Raw genomic sequence first — 14015 nt, 5'->3', positions numbered from 1 at the left:
TCCTCCTTGGCTATGGTGTCCTTGCGTGCACTCCTGCGCCCCTGATGCGTGAGCAGTAGTGATGAGCGAGTGTGCTCGTTGCTCGGGTGATCTACGAGTATTTGTGACTGCTCGGAGATTTAGTTTTCCTTGCTGCAGCTGAATGATTTATAGCTGCTGGACAGCCGGAATACATGTGGGAATTCCCTAACAAACAGGCATTCCTCACATGTATTCAGCCTGGCTAGCAGCTGTAAATCATGCAAAACTAAATCTCCGAGTACTAACAAATACTCGGGAGACCACCCAAGCGTTCTCGGGAAAACCCGAGCAATGAGTACACTCGCTCATCACTAGTGAGCAGTCATTGTTAAAGGGAAGCTGTCAGCAGGATTGTGCACAGTACCCTACAGTGTCAGGTCGGCGACATTATACCGATTACAATGAAACCTGGTGATGGAATCCGTCTTGTGGTTGTTGTTTAATCTATATTTTCAGTTAATAGTTAGCGAGAGTCTCATTCCTGGGGGCGGCCTGTGGGGGTCTTCATGTGGTGCTCTGATTATATATTCATACTGATGACTTCTGCCAGGTCTCTGCTCCCCCACTGACCTGCCACCTAGTTACATTATGAAAAACAACCCTTCTGCAAGCAGGAGCTGGTGGTGGCACTGGCGCTGCAGCCTAATCGCACGTCAACTGCATATAACCATTTTGTTTGATCTTCTGATTAAAAAATATAAAAATCTGTTTGGAAATGGCACTGCCTACACAGTAGCAGCTACCAGTGCTCCAATAGCTGCTACTGCGCAGGGGGCGCCATCTTGGAAGAGGACTTTTGTTTTTCTCTAGCAAGATGGCGCCGTCAGTGCCTACGCAGTAGCTGCTATCGGATCATATAGTCTTATAGTCTACAGGTCTGTTTTTTCGTGGACTCCATGTCTGAACAAAATCATGGAGATCTGTCTGATTTTGATCCGAGGCACGGAATAAAATCGCACATTCGAGTGTATGGCTCCATGAAAATCCCGAACAGCGCACACACGTCATGCATCTGCTGTCTGTTTATAACACTGGAACGGATAGGAGAAGCTTTGATACATTATTTTTTTCCTTAGATACAAGTAAATTACTGAAGAGAAACAAAGTAAAAATCAACTTTTTTTTATTAAATAAATCCTATTTATAAAGGTGCTTAATTTCAGAAGTAGACAGTATTTAAAGGGAATCTGTCAGCAGGATTTCACCCCCCAAACTATTTATATGTACATGTAGGTCTTTCAAAGACAAGTCCAGCAATACCTTTACATGGCCGGTCCGTTCCTCCAATTCAGCTTTTGAATTGATATGCAAATGAGATTGAAGATCTATTTGTAGGTATGAAGCCTCCGTCACTCCAGCTCTAATCTTCACCCAGCACCGCCTCCTCCTGCTTGACTGATGACTTCTTTACCCGTCAGTCACACAGCATTGAGGCAGTCAGTCAAGCAGGAGGCGGTGCTGGCTGGGGAATAGAGCTGGAGTGACAGAGGCTTCAGATCTACAAAAAGCTCTTTACCCTCATTTGCATATCAATTCAACAGCTGATTTCTCAGCAGTGGAGGAGCGGACCGGCCATGTAAAGGTGTTTCTGGACTTCACTTTGAAAGACCTACATGCACATATAAATAGTTTGGGGGTTAAATCCTGCTGACAGATTCCCTTTAAGGCTGACAATTTTTTCAACAATTTGAGTCATAACAGGAGATTTATCAAAACTGGTAGTTAAAGTTGAGGCGCTTTGGAGTAGCTCTGAAGGGTAGATAAATCAGGATTCAGTATTATATCCATCCTTTTAAAGAAGGAAAATCCCTTTTTTTACTCATCCTGTACAAATCCATCACACATTTTTATTGTCTTCATATTCATAACATTCCTTCAGCCGGGCATTTTTTCCATTTACATACAGTCATGCTGCGCCAGATTGTGTTATACTCATCCTATAGTAAAAAGGGATAGATGTGTTATTGTTATATCCATGCTTCAGTGATTTGTATGGTTCCAACAGGACCGTCCTATACACAGGTTAGTAAACGTTTAGTAATGGGGTGTAGTATTATTGTATGATACATTCAGGTAAACCAGATCTCATGTCTTTAGTATCTCGTTACATCATTTTTTTTAGTTAACTTCACTTTGTGATTAATGGTTCATGCTCAAAATTGCAATACCGTGCTATGACAAGTGGGTCTCCTCATCCAAACTAGCTGCCTCATTTATACCTACGAGGCATTCAGATATGGAGCCCCTCCCGTCAGCCAGGTATTATATTCCACGCACGGACCATACATCATAGACGTATGATTCCAGTCTAAAGGCTGGACCTGCAGTGAGGATTTTGAATAGCAAGATTCAGCATAGTAGGTAAGATGACATGATAATGTGTGTAAAGCACTGCGGAATAGGTTAGCGCTATATAAAAATAAAGAGTATTATTATTATAAACCATTCACAACTAGCACTACTATATGATCTAATACTGGAGAAACAGGGGGTGCTGAGGTAAGAAGAGGCTGCTCACACTGCTGTCCACCCTATCTGATCTAGTTGGAGATACCAGAGGTGGTGAGGTAAGAAGAGGCTGCTCAAACTGCTGTCTACCCTGTCTATCTGATCTAATACTGGAGATACCAGGGGTGCTGAGGCAAGAAGAGACTGCTCCCACTGCTGTCCACCCCGTCTATATGATCTAATACTGGAGATACCAGGGGTGGTGAGGTAAGAAGAGGCTGCTCACACTGCTGTCCACCCTATCTGATCTAGTTGGAGATACCAGAGGTGGTGAGGTAAGAAGAGGCTGCTCACACTGCTGTCTACCCTGTCTATCTGATCTAATACTGGAGATACCAGGGGTGCTGAGGCAAGAAGAGACTGCTCACACTGCTGTCCACCCTGTCTATCTGATCTAATACTGGAGATATCATGGGGTGATGCAAGAGGAGGCTGCTCACACTGCTGTCCACCCTGTCTATCTAATCTAGTTGGAGATACCAGGGGTGGTGAGGTAAGAAGAGGCTGCTCACACTGCTGTCCTCCCTGTCTATCTGATCTAGTTGGAGATACCAGGGGTGGTGACGTAAGAAGAGGCTGCTCACACTGCTGTCCTCCCTGTCTATCTGATCTAGTTGGAGATACCAGGGGTGGTGAGGTAAGAAGAGGCTGCTCACACTGCTGTTTACATTGTCTATCTGATCTAATACTGGAGATACCAGGGGTGGTGAGGTAAGAAGACGCTGCTCACACTGCTGTTCACCCTGTCTATCTGATCGAATACTGGAGATACCAGGGCTACTGAGGTAAGAAGAGGCTGCTCACACTGCTGTCCTCCCTGTCTATCTGATCTAGTTGGAGATACCAGGGGTGGTGAGGTAAGAAGAGGCTGCTCACACTGCTGTTTACATTGTCTATCTGATCTAATACTGGAGATACCAGGGGTGGTGAGGTAAGAAGATGCTGCTCACACTGTTGTCCACCCTGTCTATCTGATCGAATACTGGAGATACCAGGGCTACTGAGGTAAGAAGAGGCTGCTCACACTGCTGTCCACCCTGTTTTTCTGAATGAAGGCATACGATACAGGCATCTCCAGGTCACGACATTAAAGCTTCCTACTGCGCATACTCACGGGGACCTGTCCTATTAACAGTCTAGTAGAAGTTGCTGTCAGTATAACAAGTTAGGAATCATTTTAATTTGATAGTGATTACTTCTATAGACAACTCAATTGTGATTTGTAAATTTAAAAGTACTTTAATAGCCTCTTCAAAGAAGAAGAATGGCTGAAACTCTAGTGCCACTAATTGGATGTAGCAATACTACATGATTTAGAAGCCAAGTCCTCCTGCTTTGCACTAATGATGGGCAAAGACCCTGGAAGCACGTGTCTGCAATGGTTTTTTGGTTTGGTCCCTATCCTAGGTCATGCTATGTCACGAGGAAAGGCCCTTTATAGGGTCAATATTAAGTAACAGAATTGCTATCTCTAATCGGTGGCACTAGAGTTCCTCTCCTGCTCCTCTACAAAGGGGACAATTGCATATTTAAATTTCCAAAGAAGCATTGCATGGCTTATAAGTCTCCTTACACCAAGATAGCACTCTCCAGAAGGAATAACTTTACCACTTAGACCTTATATTTTCTTTAATTGTAAACAAAATCCTAAATTATTTTAGTTCACCTACAATCCAAATCTGGAGGTGCTAAGGGAAGCTGCATGGAAATTACAACCTTTACTACAAAAAGATGCCCGCTCAGAACCCATTTTTCCAGACCCCCCCACTACGGTGTTTTAGGCAGCCCCCAAATCTAAGAAGTATCATTGTCAGAAGCTTCCTGTCCTCTCCAACAGCTGCAGGTACCTTTCCTCGCAACCAAAAAAAATGTAAAACCTGTCCATTTATAATGACCACGGACAAGATAAAGATCCCCAATTCACATCAGGACTACAAGATACCAGGGACTTTCAGCTGCGTCACTTCTAATGTGGTGTACCTAATTATTTGTACTAAATATCCAACTGGGGGCCTGTATGTGGGTGAGACAGGGCAGAAACTGAGAACAAGGGTGAATTCTCACCGACACACAATAAAAGAAAAAAGAATGGATATACCTGTGGCAATACATTTCTGTCTCCCAGATCACAGCACCATGGACATACATGAGATTACTTGTATTAAAGGGTAACTTCAAATCTCAGAGCGACAGGAGAGTCTGGGAGTATAAACTTATAACAACCTTTAACACGCTCAGTGCAGGAATGATTGTGTCACATGGATTTGGCTTTTTACATCAATTAAGGAATTTGCCCTCAGACCTTGTGGGGGCCTCACAACACAGAACCAGACCCCAATCAATCAGAGGACAATAAAACATTCACACTCCTTATCTATGAACTGTTCCAATATTTATGGACATAACTGTTTATCACGCTCACATAATGATTGTTCTGCTTCACGTAACCTGTTATCTATTGCATTATTTCTGTGCTATGTTGTGCATAAATATGTAATTCTTCAGATTTTGTATTAGTCTATGCCTGATGAAGAGACCCAAGTAGTCTCGAAAGCTTGCATCTTTTCAGTTAGCCAGTAAAAGGTATCAACCACTGAGGACTCAATTCTAAATATTTTTAAATCATTTTAGGTATTTATATTTTTCTATTTGCAAAGAACACTCTTTCAAAAGAAGGAACAACATAAGGTGAAACCCTTCTATAAATATTCATAACTAGTAATTTTGTTGCAAAGGGTTGAAAGCTTTCTAGGTAAATTTCCTGAAAGAAGTTGAGGCACACAAGTCTTAGATTGCAGAGCTGGGGTAACATACAAAGATCGCCTATGGCCCATGCATGGCAATGATCTCCACCTCCAAGGTATGCAATCATGTAACTCCTTCCTGGGCTGCATCTGGCACCAGCAACTTCTGTGCAATTTTGTTCTATGTGGATATGAATGAAAACGTAAAGAGGTAGTAAAGGATTCAGTGAAAGAGTTAAACCATGACTACAATATCAGATAAATGTATTGTCTGTGTAGAATAATGTTTTGACAGGAAAAACAGTAATAATTTGACTACATATTCAACATAATTTACAAGCCAAGGATTAGGTTGTATGGACAATTACAAGGGACCCTCCATTCAAGACCCCCCTTTATCACTCTGACGAGCCTTCAGTGTCTCTAATCTGATGGACTCAGGGCATTCATGCATTACCTGGATAGCCATTACTGTGAATGCACATCACATATAGTGCCAGAACTTACCAACCTGGAACCTGCATCCAAAATGAGAAATAGGCCATAAATCACAGAAAAATATGCAGGTCAGGAATTTTCTGTTATCAGACAACCCGTATAAAATGGTCACTGTTGTCTCATCAAACTTTGTGTAAGTCAGTAGTACAAGTGAATAGAAGAAACTTTGTAATAGATCTTAGAGAAATCTGCTCCTTCCTCCACTTAAGAGCCACTTCTCTCCCCCCCCCCCCCCCCCCCCCGCCTCTTTATCTCTCCATCCATTCTGCCCAACACTGATTGGAGCTTTTTTTTTTTCAGAGCAAGTAATTGCTTCCAATGAATAAAAATAATTGCTAAGGTGCATAAGCCCCGCTAGAGCAAGGTGGTGAGCCATTTGTACGTTAATGACAAAACCTCATTATTATTTTTTTGTGTTACTTTATGAGGTAATGACTCTGGAATGCTTCAATAGATCCCACTGATTTGGAGACTGATTTTATTCGTAATATTGTACTTCATGGTAGTGGTAAAATGTATTCAATAGGACAGGTGCTTCACAAAAGTTTATAACAGAGCTGTGGAAAAAAAATAAATCACATTTTCCCCACAAAAATGTTTTTAGCCTCAATTTTTTTTTTATTTTCACAAGGGTAACAGAAGAAAATTGACTCCAATACTTGTTGTGCAGTTTCTCCTGAGCACGCCAATACCCAATGTCATGATCCAGGTCGGGGTTTGCTTCTTGCTTTTCCTTCCCCGTCCTGGTTATGGTGGGGTTAACCTTTCCTGCCTCTCTTTGGTTAGTGGGTGGCTATTTATTGGTGCCACTCCTGGTAGCATTTGTCAGTGATAGTTCCAGTCCCTGGCTTCAGCAGCTGACCCGTATACCTTAGTGATCCTTCTGCCTCTGACTACCCGTATTTGTGCCTGACCCGTTCCCTGTCCCTGACTTAGTGTGTGGTGGTTTACTACAGTGTATGACTCGGCTTGTATTCTGAACCCTGCCTCCTACTTTCCGTCTTTGTTACTACATTTCCCATCTGGCACTGACTCTTTGGCTCATACCCAGACTACGTCTTCTGTTCCCGTCTCGTTCCGATTTCTGGCTTGTCTCTGACCAAGTGCATTGCTGTGACTTCTGGTACTTAGTCTTCCTGTTTGTTGTTGACCGGCCTGTCTGACTACTCTGCCGCCTCCTGTTGGCGCTCCTCGCTTTGCTCTGTGGTGCTACCTTTTTCCCCTTACCTGTGTCCCCTGGTGGAGGTTGTGTGTAATTGCCTTATAGATGCATTACACCCAATATGTATTTGAAAATTACTTTTGAGGCACAATGCAAAGTTCAAAAGGGAAGAAGCGCTATATTAGAGTTCAGATTTTTCTGGAATGGTTTGAGGGTGCCATGTCACATTGGCATGCTATGCTATGAACAGCATAACCCCCCCCCACCCCCAATAAGTGATATAATTTTAGAACTAATTCATGTTGGGGTGCAGTGAGCATATTGACACCACATGTGCCCCACTGAATTTTATACCATTGGGCGGTGAAGGGAGAATAATTACACTATTACCGCTACAGTTTGGTTTCAGCCCCAAATTGTTAATTTAAATAAGGGCTAATAGGAAAAAATGGACCTCACAGCATGTTGTCCAAATTCTCCTGAGTGCACGAATACCTTATATGTAATTGGGAACTACTTTTGAGGCACATTGCAAATCTCAGAAGGGAAGGAGCGCCATATTATAATGACAATTTTACTGTTATGGTTTGCTGGTGCCATGACCCACTGAGACAGCCCCAGAGTTGCCAGAACAGCAGAAACCCTCATACAGTTGTGTTCAAAATTTCACATACCCCAGCAGAATTTTTGCTTTCTTGGCCTTTTTTCAGAGAACACCAAAACGTTTTCGCCACTCATAGTTAGTGGTTGGGTGAAGCCATTTATTGTCAAACCATTGTTTTCTCTTTTTAAATCATAATGACAACCCAAAACATCCAAATGACCCTGATCAAAAGTTTACATACCCCGGTGATTGTGGCCTGATAACATGCACAGAAGTGACACAAATGGGTTTGAATGGCTACTAAAGGTAACATCCTCACCTGTGACCTGTTTGCTTGTAATCAGTGTGTGTGTGGGCATAAAAGTTGAGTGAGTTTCTGGGATCCAGACAGACTCTTGTATCTTTCATCCAGCCACTGACGTTTCTGGATTGTGAGTCATGGGGAAAGTTAAAGAATTGTCAACGGATCTATGGGAAAATGTAGTTGAACTGTATAAAACAGGTAAGGAATACAAAAAGATATCCAAGGAATTTATAATGGCAGTCAACAGCGTTCAAACTGTGATTAACAAATGGAAAATCAGGGCCTCTGTAAAAACAAAATTCCGGTCAGGTAGAACAACAAAAATGTCCATAACTGCCAGGAAAATTGTCCGGGATGCAAAGAAAAACCCACAAATAACATCAGCTGAAATACAGGACTCTCTGAAAACTAGCAGTGTGGCTCTTTCAAAATGCACAATAAGGAGGCACTTGAAGAAAAATGGGCTGCATGGTCGAGTCGCCAGAAGAAAGCCATTACTGCACAAATGCCACAAAGTATCTTGCCTACAATATGCAAAACAGCACAGAGACAAGCCTCAAAACTTCTGGAACAAGGTAATTTGGAGTGATGAGACCAAAATTGAACTTTTTGGCCACAAACATAAACGTTACATTTGGAGAGAGGTCAACAAGGCCTATGATGAAAGGAACACCATTCCTACTGTAAAGCACGGAGGTGGATCGCTGATGTTTTGGGATGTGTGAGCTACAAAGGCACAGGACACTTGGTCAAAGTTGAAGGAAAGATGAATGCAGCAGGTTATCAGCAAATACTGGAGGAAAATTTGCACTCATCAGCCCGGAAGCTGTGCATGGGATGTACTTGGATGTTCCAACATGACAACGATCCAAAACACAAGGCCAAGTTGACCTATCATTGGCTACAGCAGAACCAAGTGAAGGTTCTGGAGTGGCCATCTCAGTCTCCTGACCTCAATATCATTGAGCCACTCTGGGGAGATCTCAAGCCCGCAGTTCATGCTAGACAGCCCAGGAATTTACAGGAACTGGAGGCTTTTTTGCCAAGGAGAGTGGGCAGCTTTACCATCTGAGAAAATAAAGAACCTCATCCACAACTACCACAAAAGACTTCAAGTTGTCATTGATGTTAGAGGGGGCAATACACGGTATTAAGAAATGGGGTATTTGAACTTTTGATCAGGGTCATTTGGATGTTTTGGGTTACCATTAGGATTTAAAAAGAGAAAACACAGTAGTTTGACAATAAATGGCTTCACCCAACCACTAACCATGAGTGAAGAAAACGTTTTCGTGTTATCATTCATATTCTCTGAAAAAAGGCCAAGAAAGCAACATTTCTGCCAGGGTATGTAAACTTTTTAGCACAAGTGTAAGTTACCGTATTTTACAAACTACACCTCTCAACGAATTCATCTAGGGGTGCAGTGATCTTATTGACACTACGGGTGTGTCACTGAATTTTATTCCATTAGGCAGTCTTATCTCCAGATTTTCAAGGGGAAATAGGTAAATTAGCACCAAAATTAATCACACAATTCCTGTTGAACGTGGCAATACCCCCATATGTGGTTGCACAGTACTGATGAGCCATACGGCGAGACTCGGAAGGGCCGGAGCGCCATTTTCCTCCTGTTCTAGATTTTGCGAGAATAGTTCGCAGACTCCATATTCAGAGCCCCTAAGTGCTAGAAGAGCAGAATCCCTCCCTTAAGTGACCCCCATTTTGTAAATTATACCCTTGCCAAATATGTGGCCTAAAATGGCCTATGTTTATCCCGTGGAAGCCACCTTGTTCCCTGTTTGGGTCTAGTCCAGGACACCTGGAACTTAGGAGGCTAAACACAACGCTCAACTAATGCCTCAAACTTCAGTTCCTGCAACCTTCCCTGGACTGTTCTTACCCATTACAGGTTTTCTACCATTTGAGGCTTCTACTCCCAAGGGCATCATCTACTGCTTTGTCATGTCCCACCTGTGATCTTCTAGCCATTGGCTTTTAGCAGTGCTCCACCAGTATCGGAACAAAAGGGAGAGGCTGAAATTTTTGAAAAATATAAAATACAAGTTACATAATAGTGTTATTCCTCATGTACACACACGACAGCACATTCTGAAGAGTTACCCAAAACAGGTACGCTTTAGGAATAATTTAAGAATGATTATTGTTCCTCAACAGAAATAAAAACTCAACAAGCCAAATAGTAAGTTTCGTTTTTTTTTTTAATTAATCTTCAGTGCCATTCCAAAATGCAACTTTTTTTCTTTAGTGTTGACATAGTGAGTCAGGAATTGGGGGGTAGACCCCATCCTATAACTTGGCAGGCTCACCGTAAAGGTTATAAAAACAATGGTCCATATTACAGGGATCACACGCAGGCATAGTGTTAAAAAGTATCGGAACGATAAAATGGCCTTGAATTAATATGCAGGCAGGAGGTCTGGTAACAAACAGATGAGGGAGCTGTGAGTAAATACTACCACAAAACCTTCAGAATCCATTGTGTGGGAAAATGGAACATTAGTTTCAATGACAAGACTATGTTTTTTTGTAGTTATTAAAACATAAAAAAGAATGATTCTGTGCAAATTACCATTTAAAGAGCAGTGTAAAACACGATTGTTATTCAAACCAAACTATTATACATCAGAGTCAGACGGCAACTTAAAGCGACTGTCCAGTTGGGCACTTGATAGGGATTGGTCTGGAGAATACACCCTGCATAAATCAATAGATCAGTCCCTTATATCTGATATACTTTGTGTGAATATTCATGTCAGAATAGTTATATATTCCTTTTGAAAAAAAATGACAGCGCCTCAAAGTCCCTCCTTCCTGCTGCTGCTTAAGTCTCACACTGCTCAGTACATGCTGCAGCTGTCAGGCTCGGTGGGCAGAGACTGAATAAATTCACTTCAAGTCTCCCACTTTCGCTGGACTCATAAAATGCTCATCTGGTTATAACATTTCTGATTTCAAAATAAGTACACCAGCCTCATTAGGTGTTACGTTTATTTACTAATGTATGCAGTTTCGGTTTTAAAATAAAATGGGGCAAATTTTTCAAAAATAGTGCTGATTCTTAGTCTTCAAATGTGCAGGATTTATCAAAGTGGCTCATATTAAGACTGCCTTGACCAAGTTTACATCACCTATTAATTTGCTGACGTTGTGCCAGAGACTTATGGCAAACATTTGGCACATTTTTTAGCTCATGTGGTGACATGTTAGGCTATGGCCATTTCCAGGGAAACCACTTCACTTTGTTGGACAACATGCAAAAAGTGCCTAAAACACAAAATACACTCACCCTGAAAGGGAATCTGTCAGGGTCCATAACGCCATTAACATGACTGAAAGCCGGAGGCTCGCTGGAGAAATAAAGTTACATTTTCTCCCAGGTGCCGCACTTTCAGCGATCAGCGACCGGGCGCCTTCATAAAGCTATTTCCCTGCAGATGAACCCTATCTCTGCAGGTTAATCGTGTTATCAGAACTGACTGGTCCCCTTTCACTTTAAAATCCCAAAACATAATTCTTTAATTTATATTACACATGGTCAGGAGACTACACAACAGCAAGTGATCAGCAGGTTGCCCATGACTGTTTCGCACACACTGTGCTTTATCAAGTGTGCAATTCTGTTTCTTGGGAAAGTGCAGTATGCGCAAAATGGCCATATTGTCTCCTTACAGTCTTTTATATAGATTACAATCCTCCACTGGCTGCTCTCCTCTCCACTGGTTGCTCTCCTATCCACTCTCCACTGGCTGCTCTCCTCTCCACTCTCCACTGGCTGCTCTCCTCTCCACTCTCCACTGGCTGCTCTCTTCTCCACTCTCCACTGGCTGTTCCCCTGTCCACTGGCTGCTCTCCTCTCCACTCTCCACCGGCTGTTCTCGCCACCGGCTGCTCTGCCTACCTTGGATTACCTACCTTGGATTATGTTTATACATAAGCCCATTTTACGGGCTCACCGGGAAGTCAGGGGAGACTGGACAGTCGCTTTAAGAACTGTTGTGTGCCATTCTTTACAGTATACGAGGACAGGCATGTTATATATTCTCACCACATTCATCTTGAAGGGCCACACCAATGCCCGTGCTGTAAGTAGTGCAGGAACTGTCAATAAGGTACTTCTATTACACAGAGATGAAGGGTTGTCCTGTACGGAATGCTATCCACGGTGGCTAGACATTTCATTGGGTTTTCAATTATTTAAATAAATAAACCCATTACCTATAAACAGTTATATGTGATAGTTACTATCAACTATAGAACTCAAACTGCCTCATGCTTTGGCAATGACAATATTAGATTGTGGATTAGATAACCCACACAGTGCCAGGAACTATACTACTGGCCCCATTGGCACGGCATATGACCAGGACCATCAAACCGAAACGGGGCATGCTGCGGTAGGGAGGACAACAACGACACAAGCGTTAAAGTCATTCATCACTTCAGTCCTTGATGATGACGACTCTATACGCCATCACTGGTTGTGAATTCATGCAGCAATGTCTCCTGGTGGGCTGGAGGTTGGAGAAGCACAGCAGTAGAAGATGAGCCCATCTACTGTATCTAGGCTAATGGGTCCATTAATGAAAATATATTGTACAGACTATTTTTTGGCACAGACTGACATTCAAATTAAACGAAAGGTATATTACCACCAAATATTTCACTGCCCGGGGGGCTTTCGAATAAGACCTTTCTGTTGGGTCTCCCTCATCTCTGCATTAAGACTCCTCTTATTTGTGGTTGTATGATGCAATGAAATATATACAGCCTGAAAGACGGAGGCGGATCGTACACCCGCCCAAGCCATGGGGCAGCCCGTCCCTTTTTTACAGTCTGTATAGAATATATAAGAACATATGTATATATTTATATATTTATAGGATATGCTATATCTTTTATACGTTTTCTTTACAATATTAAGTTTTGTATCTTTTTTCTTTTTTTTACATAAACTACAAATGACGCTGGGCAATGGCACAAAACACAGCAGCGGGTGGTGGGGACTAGAACATGCACAATAGCTTGCCTCTTAGCAAGATGTCAGTCCCTCTGAGCCCTGCGAGGTCAGCCTATAAACAGTGACACCAAGGCAAGGGCTTAGAGGAAGGAGCTGGGTTTAGAGGTCCTCAGAAATTAAGGCATTCCTATTAGCACGGAAAGAATTCTGCCAACTATCCTGAAATCAACAGCCCATAAGGCACTCAGGTAGAGGGGTCAAAGATAGTCCCTCATAGTGCAAGAGATGCCCTGAGTGCCCGCTGCCCTGACGGTGACATAACGCTAGGGCACCAGCTTTCCTATTAATATTACATACACAACAAGATGACACAGCAAGATGGAATGACATCCAAAGGGGCAAGTAAAGCACACGGGCCGACGAGCCCTCAAGGTTTGTCAAGTCAGAATCTTATTTTGAGCTTGGCAAAAACTCAGGCTAAAGTCCCAAGGAGGCACAAGCTAACCAGAATTTGTACCCCTTAAGAAAAAAAAAAAGAATCAGAATGGTCACGATTCATGGTTGGTGGCAACAACATGCATTTGGAAACACTGGATACAGAGTGAAACTAACACTTTCAAGAAGTCCCAACTGTGCAAAGGACGTAAACTAACTCCAGTGTTACATGTCCCTGCCGAGCCTGAGGGCAAGGCATGGAGAAGATAACCCATAGGAGGACCACAACAACAAGGCCGACAAACAGAAAACATGTATAGAACAAGGGAAAATAAATATACAAATAAAAAAGGCATTAAAATTCGGAAATGCCACAGCAAAAAGCTGTAAAACAAGTTAAGGGGTTGGGACTGCAGTGCAACTTGTAGGCCATTTTAGCCTTCCTAGGACGCATCAGCCCCAACCACTATGACACATGAAGGCATTTCCAAAAGGATCTGTTATGTGAATGACGTACCATGCTATGAATGGTTTAACGAGAGAGACAACATGGCTCTTCTCTGCAAGTAGAGAGATGAATTGGAGTCACATCGTTCCCATACAAAAAGATATCAAGAAGACTTTGGATTTATAACCCATTCCTGCTAGAAAAGTCTCAGTTACATAAAAGTGCCAACCACAATGGCTGCCAGGCTTGCATTTCATACATAACTACTTGCCAGGCCTAATGTCCCTAGAAGCAAAGGAAATTATGCCAT

Source organism: Ranitomeya imitator, chromosome 9, assembly GCF_032444005.1.
Source record: "Ranitomeya imitator isolate aRanImi1 chromosome 9, aRanImi1.pri, whole genome shotgun sequence".
NCBI lineage: Eukaryota > Metazoa > Chordata > Amphibia > Anura > Dendrobatidae > Ranitomeya > Ranitomeya imitator.
This window is presented reverse-complemented; position numbering follows the sequence as displayed.